The following is a 15,011-nucleotide window of genomic DNA, read 5'->3' on the forward strand; positions in this document are numbered from 1 at the left end:
AAAGTATATATATTATATATAGGAAAAATTAATATGATACTTTTTTTCTTTATCATATATGAACAATATTTAACAAACAACGTTAAATAACAAATATTATCAATATAATATATAATTGCAATATAATACACAATAATTATAATAATGAAAGGAAAAATCAAAGAAACCTTTTCGTATTATCTGATATGTTTGATTTATCTTTCAACGTTATTATCTATAAGATAAATCAGTAAAATAAATATGGTAAATTCATTGAGGATAGAAAAAAAATGATACATGACGATAAAATAATAGACCGATATACTATATTGATATTCTTTTTTTTTTCTGTTATTATGATCATTACGAATGCTAGGTGTGTAAGTTAAAATTTCGATCGATGGATCGAACAGTTTTTTGTTTCGAGATAGAAGCAAGTTGTTGCACGATCGATTTACAAGGACACGCATGCACACACATTCTTTCTTTACACGAACGACCTACTTCATTCTACCGGCTTCGATTCCTTCCTGAAGCACGTCCGTGCAAGTTGCGACCTGTCTTCCTACCCATAAGTTTCCTCCTTTCTCATATACCAGGTGGGCAAACATCGAAAAGAAAATCTTTGCAATTAAAAAATCATTCGATACAAATCTAAGACAATATATATGAATTAGATCAACCCAATGTCACATCTTAACAGATTTTTCTTTAAATAAATATTAAAAATACCTATTTCCAAATAAATGGACCCTATAGAAATTTGTTCAAATGAATAAAAATCTTGAAAATCTATTGTCTAAATGTTGCCAAAATTCCTTTTCAAAGTTTAAGGGGAAACTGATTCCTAAACTTGTATTCACGAAGAAGTTGTTCTCATCAATCGTTCGTTGCAGTTGCATCCGGAACATAAAAGATTCAATGGAATGAAAGAAAAGAAAAAAAAGTAGGACAAATTTTTGTTCGACTGACTAAATATATTCACGATGTGACACTTAATCGGATTAAAAGTAAAATTAATCTTAATAATTAGATCAATCTAAAATTGCATTTAATCGTCAATGCAACAACTCTGGAAGAAATAATGAAATAGTTGAACGTGTGATAGGAATCTTTCGAAGTGCACATGCATCCTCGAACAAAAGTCATTGAAACATTATGCAAACATAAATGCAAGAGAAAGAGATAAAGAAAAAAAAGAGAAATAGAGAGAATGAACAAAAAGTTGTTTTATTCTCGATCGTGGTAAATCCCCGGCCTTGCCACTAACACAATTTCAACGAATAACAAACACCTACGCAACCATAAGCGTACGAGAGTCGAATAATGTTAGAGTAGATCGTGTACGGTTGTGTATGCATCATATGTGTGTATACGTAGAAGTTAGCATACGGCACACTTAACATAGTGACGTATAAAACAACATTTAATATATATATATATATATAAATCGCGTAACTGACCCGTGTTTCGTTACGAGAGAAGAAAAATCAAATCGACGTTTTATTTTAAACTACTATGATGATGATACCGGTCTTTCAACGAGTTATCATTAATTTACATGCTACCTCGCACGTTCCGTGATTTATTATTGGGGAAAAAAAAGAAAAAAGATGAAAATAAATTCATGCCCAATCTTATCGTGCCACGCGACCTCCGATATTAATTATGTTCTTTCTTTTCTTTTCTTTTCTATTCATTTTTTCACAAATGTTTATCATCATTTAGTCAATGAAAATATTTATAGGCTTCTATTGATACAAATTGAACAATTATTATATATAATTAATTAAATTACAATATTATTAATTTAATAATTGTCAATTAATATGTTTCATTAACAAAGTATATAATCACGAATAAAAGATTAATATTAAAAATGAATAAAAAAAAAAACCACTTAAAACAAGACGTTAACATAATTGAAACATCCAAAGTGATTATATGAATCATTTTATCAAACTAATCGTCGAATGATATAACATACAAATAAGTAGTTTATCAAGAACGTTAAAAGAATCGATTCATTTCTTCTTAAGTATCGATACATACGTTAAACTATAATCGATCTGTCGGTATATATTAAACGATCCGATAAAATTGAAATTGATCATCTATCGATGGCTTGAAATAACAGAAAAACTTGGAATGATGTACCGTAGATGACGTTCTTTAAGAGAAACGAAGAGAATACAAAGCACGAGTCGTCATGAGAGTAGCATGAATCAGTCTCGAGCAAGTGTAACGACCGAGTGTGACGTCAAAAGGATTGCACAACCAAAGACGCCGGTAATTCCAACCGTTAGCTCGATCGAGAAATCGATCTCTCGATCGTGCGTGCACGCACGCACGCATTCACTCACTCACTCACTCACTCACTCATTCACGCGCACACACACCAAAAGTGATCTGATCGAGAACACGTATCGATCGTAGAACTCCTAATTTATCCGATTTATCGATCTATCGATCTCGTCCTTACTCAAGGTCAATGTGAAATGATCAATATTAGAAGATTGGTTTTCCATTTATGCAATAAATATATACTAATCTATAAAATGATTCGTAAGTTTCTGAAAACATGCACAACTTTATATTTTGCAATGGATTATCAATCAATAATACTTGTTTTCACAAAAATTTTTGTTATTTTTTAAAAACTATTATATTCAGTTATAATACTTATATTTAAGGATTATAATTGTTTGAAATAATTTTGTAAATATTTTTAAACGACGATGAATGTATTTAACGAAACGAATTTTTACTATTTGTTTTGAATCAACATTTTTGAAATAAATTTGTGATATAATTCAATATTATAATTCATTGATATAATTCAATATCATAATTCATTGATATAATTAAATATCCTTTTCAAGTTATCCTAGCTAGCTTTCGAAATTAAATTTTCCCATATTTCCGGTCCTTAAGAAGCAGGAAAATTAGCGAAAAATTCGCAATTCTTTTCGATAGTTTATTCTTTCCATCTTAAAGATAATATATTGAATCGTTGAATGTACAAGATTATGAAAAAAAAAACAACATGGAAAAGCACATCTTTCGTATTCGTTCTCGAAGAAGAAAAACAAACGTTTCACCAATAAAATTTTGCAACCTACGATCTAAAGCAAATAAATGAATCGTAAAAATTCTATAATGCAATTTTTCCCAATGGATCTTATATTTTTCCAGAGGAAATTCGATTCAACGAGTTAAAAAGAAATAAAATTTTTTTTACGTCATTCTAATTTTCTAAATTATTCATCGGTAAAATATCTTCGATTAATGCAACTCGTTCGTTAACTTTTGTTTCTTTTTTATTTTTCCTTTCGCGTAAAAAGAAAGTTTGTTGCGTATATGGCAAAAGTCTAGTGAAAGTATGGTATAACCCAATAAGTTCAATATGAATCATAAGATTTGCGAACAGATAATCCGGATGTATCCGTTAAAGATGATAATTGATAGAATAAAAACAAAAATGATTAGAATCTATCTATATTATTATAATAATCTTAACAAATATTCGTTTTGTTATACACCGTCAAACTATTTTATCAATACATTAATACATTTTCTTATACAGTAAAATAAATATGTATGTCATTTCCTATTCAGAAATATGAAAGTTAATATTTTTATTTATAATCACCATGAACAGAAACATATCTTATAGTGTTTCAGATGGTAGAATGTAACCAACTAAAAACTGTAGAATTTTAATTACTTTATAATTCAGTATTATACTTATAACTTAATAATTTAATTATTACTATTACTATTATTAATATTATATAATTATTATCTAATGGAAAACTATCTAAACAAAAATAAGTGCGTAGATCAGATTAAGAAGAACAATGTGTAATAACTGATAAAACAATGTTTCCATTCTATTGATTCTACGAAAATCGAGTAACTTCTAGGATGGTTAATAAAGAAAATACTCGTATTAGAAAAAGAGAGAGAGAGAGATAGAAAAAGAATTGTTAATTGGTTAGATGTTATTATTACACACAGACGTAATATGTGATGCGATATTTCTAAGAAGATTTCTTTCTCGTCCACGTAAAACTTCGTGAAAACTTAATAAAGTATGTTTCTCTTGGGGAAATTTAATCTATCATAGGGAAGACATTTCTTAGATTTAGAAAACTGTTACCACGAATATAAGAACGACACGTAAATTTCGTAGAAACAAATATGTATTTTTGGTCTGTCTGCTGTATTTTCTAACGTGAAACAAACGATTATGTCTTATTATCATTCTACAACAAAACTTGTGCAACATTAGTGACTTAGTAGTCACTTTTTTCTTTTCCTACTTCACAATGACGTCTGAATATTATCATTTTCTTCTCAATTCCAATAATCTTCGAGGAAGTTTAGAAGATTTCGCGACGTTATGTGTCACAATATTTATGAACAGAAAAGTTTCCTTTTTAAATGAATGGAAGAGATGGATAGAGAAAGAAACAGATGCGTTATAGATGAGTTATTCACAGATTTACATAATTATTTTCTATCATTTCATTGAAATTTTTTTTCGATTTTTCGATTATGCAAATCTATTTTTAATAATATAGGATTTGGATTATTACATTTGTGCCAGTAATTATAATATTATAATTAATATATTAATAATTAATTATTATATATTATAGTATATGTATATTAATTAAATTATAATAATATAATAAATATTAAATTAATAAATATATATTAAATATAATATGTTTATATATAACAACACTAATTGTAAGTTATACAAAATTTGGAAATGTATTTTATATTTTATTTTATATTACAAGTAATATTAATATAAAATTTATTTCTTAATAATCTTACCGACACACATTTCATTATTCGTATTCTCCGATCTAATATACTCATAGGAACAAAACTAATTATATTTAAACTGTTTAATATTAATTAAATTAAATTTATAAATAAATACGTGATGGATTAGAAGATATCTAAATAATTATAACGAAAAGCGATTGATTGAATTATTCTAGAGATAAATAATAATTGACAAAAAAGTTATAATTGATCAAAAATTAGCGCAAGTCGGGAGAAGATCTTTTCGTTTTCTTTATCTTTCATTTTTTTTTTTATTATTAGTTCGAAAGAATCGTTGTTACGTATCATTTTCCTCGATACTTTCATTGGACGTCATTCGATTCGAAACAAAAGTTATTATTTCAACCTTACGGATGCGATTTACAGGTATGATTTCAGAAAAAAGAAGAAAAAGAATCGTACGTCAATTAACGACTATGTCGCCTTTATTCTCATCATTTTTTTCTTGTTTCTTCCTTTCCCTCCACATCCATTTCTCTCTTAACTATCTTTCTTTTTCTGAATTATGACAAATTTAATATACGTCATTCATAAGTCAGTTATCATTTATTCGATATAATATTTCGTGACTTATCACACGATTATCATAGTAACGTTCGAAGTTTTGTTACGCCATTCGAAAATATATATGTGAATCCGTTATAACAGACAAAAGAAAGATTTATTGTAATGACGTATCGATCATTTTTTAACTAACAATGACGAGATAATGAACGAAGTTGTGCAGAATAATAGAAAAAAATAAATAAGAAAGAAAATTATTATTCATTATTTAATTTATTATTCATTATTTACTAATTATTTTTATTATTCGTTATTTAATTGATTATTATTATTTAATTATCTTTTTATTAGTTACTGTTAATTCATTTCTCATTTAATCTTTAATAGTAAATTAACCCAAGGAAGTATTGCATAATTCTAAATAACGTTTTCAACCGCGAGTTTGTACTCGAGTTCCCCACTTTCGCAGCCAAAGTATACTACACGCATAGATTCACATAAATTCGTATAAATTCGCATCAACGATATTAATGAATATAACACGCCTACCGAAAGATATAGTTCACTGACACACATCAAATCAATTAATACGATGATGTTTATACAATGTGTGTGCGTTTAATCGATTGATCTTTCCCGGACGTGACCCCACTCCCCTACTCCCCCACCCACCTGTTCCTTTTTCTTTCACAGAATCAGAGTATCACACACATATACATACACTTTCTCTCTTCTCACTATGCGTGTGTCTCCCCGTTTCTCTTTCAAGATCGCTTGATCTTGGCCTCCTGACCATGGTCATCGTCGGTTCATTCGTCAAATATTCTTTTTCGATTATTCTTTTTCTCACGTTGTAATCCATTTAATCGTCAACTAATATAAATTATCTTTTTTCCTACTTGTTTATTGAAAAAATGATAATTAAATAATAATTAATTTAATATTGAAAAGATCGCAAAACAAAATAAAAATATTTCGTAAAAATTTGTCCTATTATTTTTCTCATTTTCTTCTTTCTTTTTATTAAGAATCACACGATTTGATTTTGTTATCCAGATAAATCTTTTACTAATTTTGTAAATAAAAGACGAAATAGATCCTATCTAAATAAAAATAAATATAATGCGAAATTAGAGAATCTTTATGGGATGGTCTTTTTATTTCTTAAACAAACTGTAATCAAAACGTTAGTATAGTCATGCACGCTGAGCATCTCGTTTTGCTTCGTTTCATTTGAAAAAACCGCAAAAACGAAAACTGATACCACTTGGTCTTTGACTTTCTTGCTGGTTAAACTTATAGTCTTGAAATTTTGTTAAGTTTGGTAAATCGTACAAAAAAATATTACTTTCTTCTTCTTCTTTTTCTTATTCTTCGTTATCGATCAAGATAAATCTTATATTAAAATTAAATGAAAATTAATGACGTTAATAGACATTTATTTCTAAGATGAAGGATAATTTGAAATACTTTCGGAAAAACCAATGATGATCAAACGTTGATCGTGTCGATCCTATCGATTGCAACGTAATGTCGTATCTACAAGGTAAATGAATTTAGGCTTATAATTTATATATATAGGAAAAGAAACAGGTAGTTCCTAAGCGTATATAGGTATATGCGCGTGTGTGTGTATGTTTGTGTGTAAGCGAATATACCTGGAGCATCGAATTTCAAGTTTTATGATTGTGAATCATTCTACTCACGGTACATGACTCATGAGAAAATTGTGGGTGGAATAGGTAAAAATATTCAAAGTTCACGATCATTCTTTTATCTTAAACCTAAACTTCGAATAGGATATATTGGCACCTAAGTTCCTACAGTTTCTTTTTATAAATCTTTAATAAATTCATTTGTAATAAATGTCATCTGAAAATTAACATAAATAAACTCTAACAAAAAAGAACAAAACAAAACATAAATTTCAGTAGAACAAAACATAATTTTTCGAATGATTTACATAAAATACTATATAATATTATATATTTGTTTAGGTTGCATTTTACATTTGCACGAGTTATCGTTAACAAATATTATAACCGTTAATATTAATATTAACTAAATTAATGGGAACTTACTTGCCAATCTAATATTTTATAAGAAAATAATAATCATTTTCTATTCAATCTTTCATTCGTGTTCATTTTTTTCCTTTTTTCGTTAGAACATTTATAAATTATTGCGATGCAATATTAAAATAGAAGACAAGAATCGTATGTTATAACGAAGCAAAAGTTTTACTCGACTAACAGGTGTATTAGAATGCCGATGAAGTCATCGGCAATTTGATTAAGTAACAACTCCAGCACAACCGCCCCATTACACGGATCATTTTCTTTAGAGCAAGGCCGTACTTCGATCGCTATTTATAATTTTTCCATTTTGCTTTACGATTATTCTCTTACGAGAGACTCACTTCGAACGATCCTTCACTTCGTCACACTCGTAATTTTCTACTGTTTTTTTGTTTCCCCTTTTTTCCATCGAAAAGCATACACACACACACACACATCTACGAACGCCTTTATTGCAAACATTGTGGAGGACGATAAACAAAATAGGATTTTATATTGCACAAGTGATTCGTCAAGAAATATTTTCTATTTTCTTGATTGTTTTGATCTGTTTTTCTTGATTTGTTTTGAAATGAGAAATCAATAAACACTAACGTTTCGTTGCATTTAAGTGATTCATTTGTTAACAAATACTTTCCATCTTCCCAATTCTTTTGTTTTTTTTTTTTTTCAATTACATGGAAACTTGTAGAAAACAATTAACGAACTTAAAAAAGATTTCAAAAAAAGAAACAATAAATATAATGAAAATAATTAGGGAATCTTTTAGAAAAAGAAAAAACAAAATAAACAATAAACCAACGTTACGCTCGATTAAGTAACATTTATGTTAATTAAAGTATAATTCTTCCTTTAAAGATAAACTTGTATATCGGTTTTTAAGTATACCTGTGTTAATAGAAGCAACACTATAGCAAATACTTATTATTATTCTCATTGATACAACTTTATACCGTCAGCAAATCGATTGAAACGATTTACCTGTGCGAAGTAATGCGTTTAAATGAATTATTTATAATTCAAATAGAAAATATATAAATAAGTAAGTGTTAAGATACGTCAAGTTTAACTATCATTCTTAAGTTGAGATGTTTTGAACACGTTGAAAAAGGTTGTCAGTGTCGTGTGAACCGGACACGTTTAGTTGCCTGACTTTAAACGACTAGTTTAATTTAATGTCCTACTTCATCGTTCGTTTTACGTGTTTTCTTATCAACGTGAGCAAAATATGAATTAGTATAATTTATATACGTATATCTACAAACACACGTATACATAATATATATTCATGTATAACGGGATAATATTATTATTCTCATGGAAACCATCGGAATTTCAAAACTCTCTCTCTCTCTCTCTCTCTCTCTCGGATCATCATAAACCCCCCTTTTTCGTATTACTTTCACGTAACTCTCATAAAAAGAAAAAGAAAAAAAAAAACAAGAGAAAATAAAAAAGTAAGGTTATCTCTAGTTCTACTATGATTTTTCTCAATAAAACTGTCGATAAAAATGAATTTCAAGATAATCATAGGATGAAAATAATCTCCAATTAGTTTTCTTCGAATCAACCCTCTAAAACCTTTATCTTTATTCAATAGATTAATAAAAATAAGATGTAAAACTAGGAATTGTGGTAGCGTTGATAGAGACATCTGTACAACGAACGATTAACTTGTTTCTCTACACACAAACACACACACAGCACGTGTTGCAGCCATTTAAAATCCCACGCGAGATGTAGAAAGATACGTTAGTTCTTTATCGCGTATTTACATACACATACGTGAATGAGTTTACACACATATTCACAATAGCAAACTTCTTTACCGATCAAAAGGATCTTCTCTATCGACCGCAGAAAAACACATTTGTGTTCAACGTAATTATTTTCCGTGATATACGCGCGCACGCGTGCGCGCGCGCACGGGCGCGTGTTGGCTAGGGTTATGGCAAATCTCGCATAACTCTTAAGATTTCTTATCGTTTTCATTTTAAATTAAATAAGAAGAGAAAATTTTCTAATCTTAATCTATTTAATTATGAAATTTATTCAATCGCGAGATTTATTATGCAAAACAGTAAATCTTTTTTTTTGTACGATAAGTTTCAATTAGCATGAAACTTTATTATTTATGATAACGTTACAATTTGTTATGTAACAATATCAATGATATTGTCGATTAAACACAATTTTACTTACAAATGAATTCATTTAAGCGATCTTTCCTATTATAATCGATATTTTAATTATTCATATACGAGGTTCTAGAAAATTCTAGATTGTATCGATTCGAATTACGAATACGCGCAATAATAATTTATACTACGATGTAAATCAAACTGGTTTAATATCTACGTATATGCAATAATATATTTAAAAAAAAACTAGTTAATTGTAAACCAAGGATAACACTCACACGCATACGTTTGAATTGAAATTATAAATATTTTGTGTGTTTTTTTTATTTGTTTTTCTAATGAAATTGATACACGTGAAGTTTATGCAATCCAATTTGCGCTTTTCAATGAAAAGATAATTAAAAATTCAATTTTGAAAATGTCAAAAAATATCGTACTACGAAAGATGAATGAAGAAATTGATTAAGAAAATAAAAAAAATAAAGAAAAAATAAAAGAAGATGAAACACGAACGTGCTCGACTTTATTGATTTTACGTTTTACGTCATCTATGAGGGGGGCGAAGTGGGGAAAAGGAATACGTGCCAAGTAATATTTCATTTTCCACTATCAACGATGTTACAATTTTCGTCTTGTAAAAAAGAAGAAAAAAAACTAGAAATGCACACGTGCGTTCATTCGCGAACTAACATAATACTACTCGTTGAACTAAAACACTTCCTTGAACGAAAAATTCGCATCAACGAGGTGGAAATTTCTTCTTGGTTTATTTTTATACGTGTTAATTAACTATTCTTGACCTTTTCATTTTTTCTCTTCGATCTTATCGAAAGATCATAGGTCGTTATTGTTGTTGACTCCTTACGAACTCATGAAAAATTTCGATATACAATTAAATAATACAAAAAATGAACGAAAGAATTAACAGATAAAATAAATCGACCGAAAAATAAATGTGTTAATTACTTTTATCGTATAGTTTATTTCATACAATTAAAGTGAATTTGATTTTTATAATTCTTTTAAAAAGAAAAAGAACAAAATAAACATAAAATGAAATATAAAAAAGGATTAGAATTATCTATGGTATCGTAAAACGATTTCATTTGGAAGATAAGAGACGAAAATTTCTATGATTAAAATTAAGAATAGTTACCTTGAAGATATATATATATATATATATAGGTACATTACAATTTTACATACGGTAATTCGAAATTTACTTTTGAAATAAATTGCTATAATTATCATGGCAGTATTCGTGACCAAACCTAACTGTTTTAGCAAACTATTATTACATGATATGATCTAAGACACGAAATCGTGACCTAAATTTTCAGATTACCGATCGAACATATTTTTTGTTCTCTTTCTTTTCACTTCGAAAAATCGTAAAAGGATAATTTGTTTTTGTTCGAAGTAAAAAGAAAAAAAAAAGAAAAAAATACTAAAAAGAAACAGAAGAAAGAATTATGATGGTACGTGTGTTTTTTTAGTGTCATCAATGTATACTTCTAGGTAGACGAACAAAGTGTGGAAAATTGTTGTTATTATTATCATGATAATAACGATCGAAGATAGGTATGAAACAAGCTGGAACATTTCCGAAATCGATATAACGACGATGCTCAGGGTCATTGCTAATAAGAAACTTGAGGAAAAACTAGAGCCAATTTGTACGCATCTAATAAAACGTGACTGATTAGCGATCGATGCAACAAAAACAAATAATATCTACAGGAAATAGAATTTGATAATATTGATCATTGAACAAGTATTTTCTCTTACATAATAATCTTATAGTAGACAAACATTACTGCAACATAATGTTAAACGTTAACTAGGAAGCAAGCAGTACACAATTAAAATCGTATTCATCTCGATTGTTCGTTAATTGTTATTTAAAATAATTGTACGTGAATTGTTATTTAAGATTAGGATTTGAAAAGAATTAAAAAATTCTTGCACATCTTCGAATGAAAATTCAACGTTTCTTCCAAAGGTTTGTTAAAAATGTTGAACGTAAAGATAAAACATTACGAACTAGAATCATAAATCAAAACCATTCCATTTAAAAATGATTCATCCAAATTGTTCGGCAATATGAAACAATTCCAAAATTGTTAAAAATTCATTCTGAAAGCTCAATTGTTATTCTAATTATTCAAAAATCTTTCACACACATGAAAATCCAACATTTCTTTCGAAGGTTTGTTAAAAATGTTATGAACATAAAGATAAAATATTACTAATTGAAATAGTGAATAAAAATCATTCCTATTTATAATTGATGCATCTCAAGATTGTTCGATAATATGAAACAATTTAATAATTCTTATTTAGATTTAAGATTAAGATCTAAAAAAGAAAGACAAAAAATATAACGACTTACTTTTATTATCCAACAAATCTTAGCCACACAATTTCGAAAGTGTGAAAGATCCAACGTTTCTATCAAAGATTTTCCTGCAAATCTCTTTTCAAATCGTAGACTTTCTCGAGCTGCCGACGGGCTTAAGTAACACGAAAGTCACGAACAGACTGCCGGTGTGTCTCTCTCCGAATATTTCTTACGAACAACCCGATATCTGTTCAAGGCCGAAATAACGGTGCTGCCGATGATAAGCGTAAATCCGTCGATGATACTCCTGTTTTGTTTATTTTCTCGAACTATACCTTCTTCTTATTTTTCTCTTTCTTCCCTCCCCCGCTTCTACTTCTTCCTTCTCTCTTCTTCACACGACGACGAATGTTTCAACATTTACGAAAGTAAAAAAACAACGTTAACTACAATTAAACTATGTACGATTTTCTTTTTTTTCATCAATAAATTCGAAATATATTCAGCAAGAAAGAATTTACATTACGAAGTTAAACGAAAAATTCGGTAACTAAATAAACATGGGGTGGGGGATGGAGTAGAGTAGAGGGGCAATTAAAAAAAATAAAATGATTATAGTAATCGCGAGGAGTGGAACGACTCCGTTCGAATATATCGCTTGTACTAGTTCGATAGTAACTCGGAGGAAGAGTATTAGCTTAGTTGTGTTAGCTATATAGGTGACTCCGACACGTTCTCTTGTGTATTACATATATATACTTACGTGCATATGCGAATGCATATATATATATAGATTCGTCGTGTTAATGTTGAGCTTGGTTATATGTACACGTTTATGTGATATATATATATATATGAGTAGGGCGCTTGCGCCAATCGTGGGCGACCTTTATTTACATAGAAACTAGCGCGCGCGCGGGCGTATTATATGCATGAGTTATATTATACAACAATAACGATCATGAAGAAGCACGTGCGGTAACACAACTGAGAATAATCGCACGCGTTTTCTTCTTCTTCTTATTATTATTATTATTATTATTTTTTTTTTCTTTTTATTATTCCCCCTTCCTCCTCCACCACCTTCTTCTTCTTCTTCTTCTTAATATTATTATTATTATTTTTCTTTTTATTATTCCCCCCTCGTCCTCTCCACCTTCTTCTTCTTCTTCTTCTTCTTCTTCTTCCTCTTCTTCCACCTTTTCTTTAATTAATTTCTTCTTTAATTCTTCCCATGATTTTTATGATTATTTCCAAACGATTCTAACGTATAATAGTTGACACATTTTTTATACTTTTTTTAGACATTTTTTAATACATTTTTATGCGTCTTCATTTTGTTATTATTTATCATGGATAAATGGAATGAATTTTCACTAACGTTCTCGATGCACTTGTATGTATTCACATAATTCTAAGAAACATTGTGTGTAGTATATTATTTATTGATGATATACGTGCACAGCGTGGATACATTTATGAAAAATGTAATTCTCAAATGATTATAATATATTACAACGGTGATATATTTATTTAATATACGTTTAGTAAATTTATATTGATGTATGAAACACTAAACCAGGTGTAACCACGTATAACATAATCGCGAACGTACGAAAGTAGTCGACACTTAGGACGCGAATGATAAACTTCTGATGAGAATTATGCCATAAACAAGAGACGTTATATTTGCACGAAGTTGAACTAACATAAGAGGAGGCATGCCGGCATGATTACGTAATGTCTGGCTCTTCGTTTAAGTGTTTACTAACCGATCTGAAAACATGCCTAATGTTATCTTATCGACGTACCATAGTTTGCGGTTATGTCAAATTAATGCAATTTTATTGCATCTCAAGGACAATTTAATATATTAATTTTGTCTCGCTGCACATGTGATATATATATGAATTTTTTTTAATTATTTTTCGTTTGTTTTACAAAAATATTATAGGTTGAATTTATCGATCGTATAAATTAGGATTATATTCTTACGGTGTGGTAGTATAGTTCGTTCGTTCGTTCGTTCGTTCGGTTAATCTAAAATTAGTCGAAGTTTAAAATCGTTTCCGTATACCCAAAGCCCACACTTACTTCAAGTGAATCTATTTCTAATGTTAGAATACGACTACACGCAAGTATTTTCGTTGGAATTTCATCTTAACTATCATCATTTCATAGTTTCTACGAAGTACCAAAGTGATGCTTTAAAGATAAAACATATTTCTTTGATATTTAACAATAATTCAAACTAGTAATACAGATTTTTGTTTTGTTTCTTATATCGGACAAATTAATTGGATTTTTTTTTTGTATTAGGACAAGGATTTGAACAAAAAAGAAATCTGTAAATCGTCGTTCCAGTTGAGATGACACGATGAGATTAAAATGGGGAATCACTCGGTGTTTCATTCGACAGGGAAAACCCAACCAGTTGTTAATTATTATCGAATGGATAAACAAGTGAATTAACTAATTGTTGGTTAATTATATTTAAAATATGTATACATCGTAAATGTGGTATCAAGTTCATTATTGCATCATATTTGAACTCAATATTAAAAACGTCAAATCATCGTCTAAAGTTTTCTATTACTGAAACGTGATTAGATAATACGTTTACTATAGAACGCTAATAAACTTAGTCGGTGTAAATGAGAATGGTCTACTTAAAAGGTATTATAACTAATCGGAATTTTTTAACAGTAAACCTATCATGTGAGGTCAAATGACAAAATGTTGTAATTCGTAAAAATGCAGTCATTTGTAAGAATTCTATAATTTGTAAGAAATTGTAATGGAAATGCATGAAACGTGTATCATTCATATCTAAATTAAAAGAGATTAATTTGTTCATTATTCAATTGGCAAACAATATTTCATTTTATATAAGAATGAATGATTTTTATTTTAAGCAGTCATTTGACCACTCACGGTAAAAGTATACATGAAGGATTGACAAGTTTAGTGTTAAAAAATACTAGAATCTTGTACTCGTTTTAAGTTCAAAAAACGTATAAAATAAACATTATATATTTTTAAGTAAAAGAAATTATTTTGTTCACTATCCAATTGGCTACAATTTCATTCTATATTAGGATAGTG

At 28.7% G+C, this 15,011-nt stretch overlaps 1 protein-coding gene across 3 annotated transcripts in view; it reads right to left on the bottom strand.

Moving 5' to 3' along the window:
- LOC122523166 overlaps positions 1-12,938 on the bottom strand; it is a 55,009-nt gene extending 42,071 nt beyond the window's left edge. For 2 of the 3 annotated variants that reach the window (XM_043644795.1, XM_043644796.1), the window contains exon 1: positions 11,958-12,657. The gene's annotated coding sequence lies outside the window, so the exon portion shown is untranslated. The other variant, XM_043644797.1, reaches the window with a different exon arrangement.
- Between the last annotated feature and the right edge of the window lie 2,073 nt (positions 12,939-15,011).

The sequence above is a fragment of the Polistes fuscatus genome, unplaced genomic scaffold, assembly GCF_010416935.1.
Source record: "Polistes fuscatus isolate 324 unplaced genomic scaffold, CU_Pfus_HIC Scaffold6, whole genome shotgun sequence".
Taxonomy (NCBI): domain Eukaryota; kingdom Metazoa; phylum Arthropoda; class Insecta; order Hymenoptera; family Vespidae; genus Polistes; species Polistes fuscatus.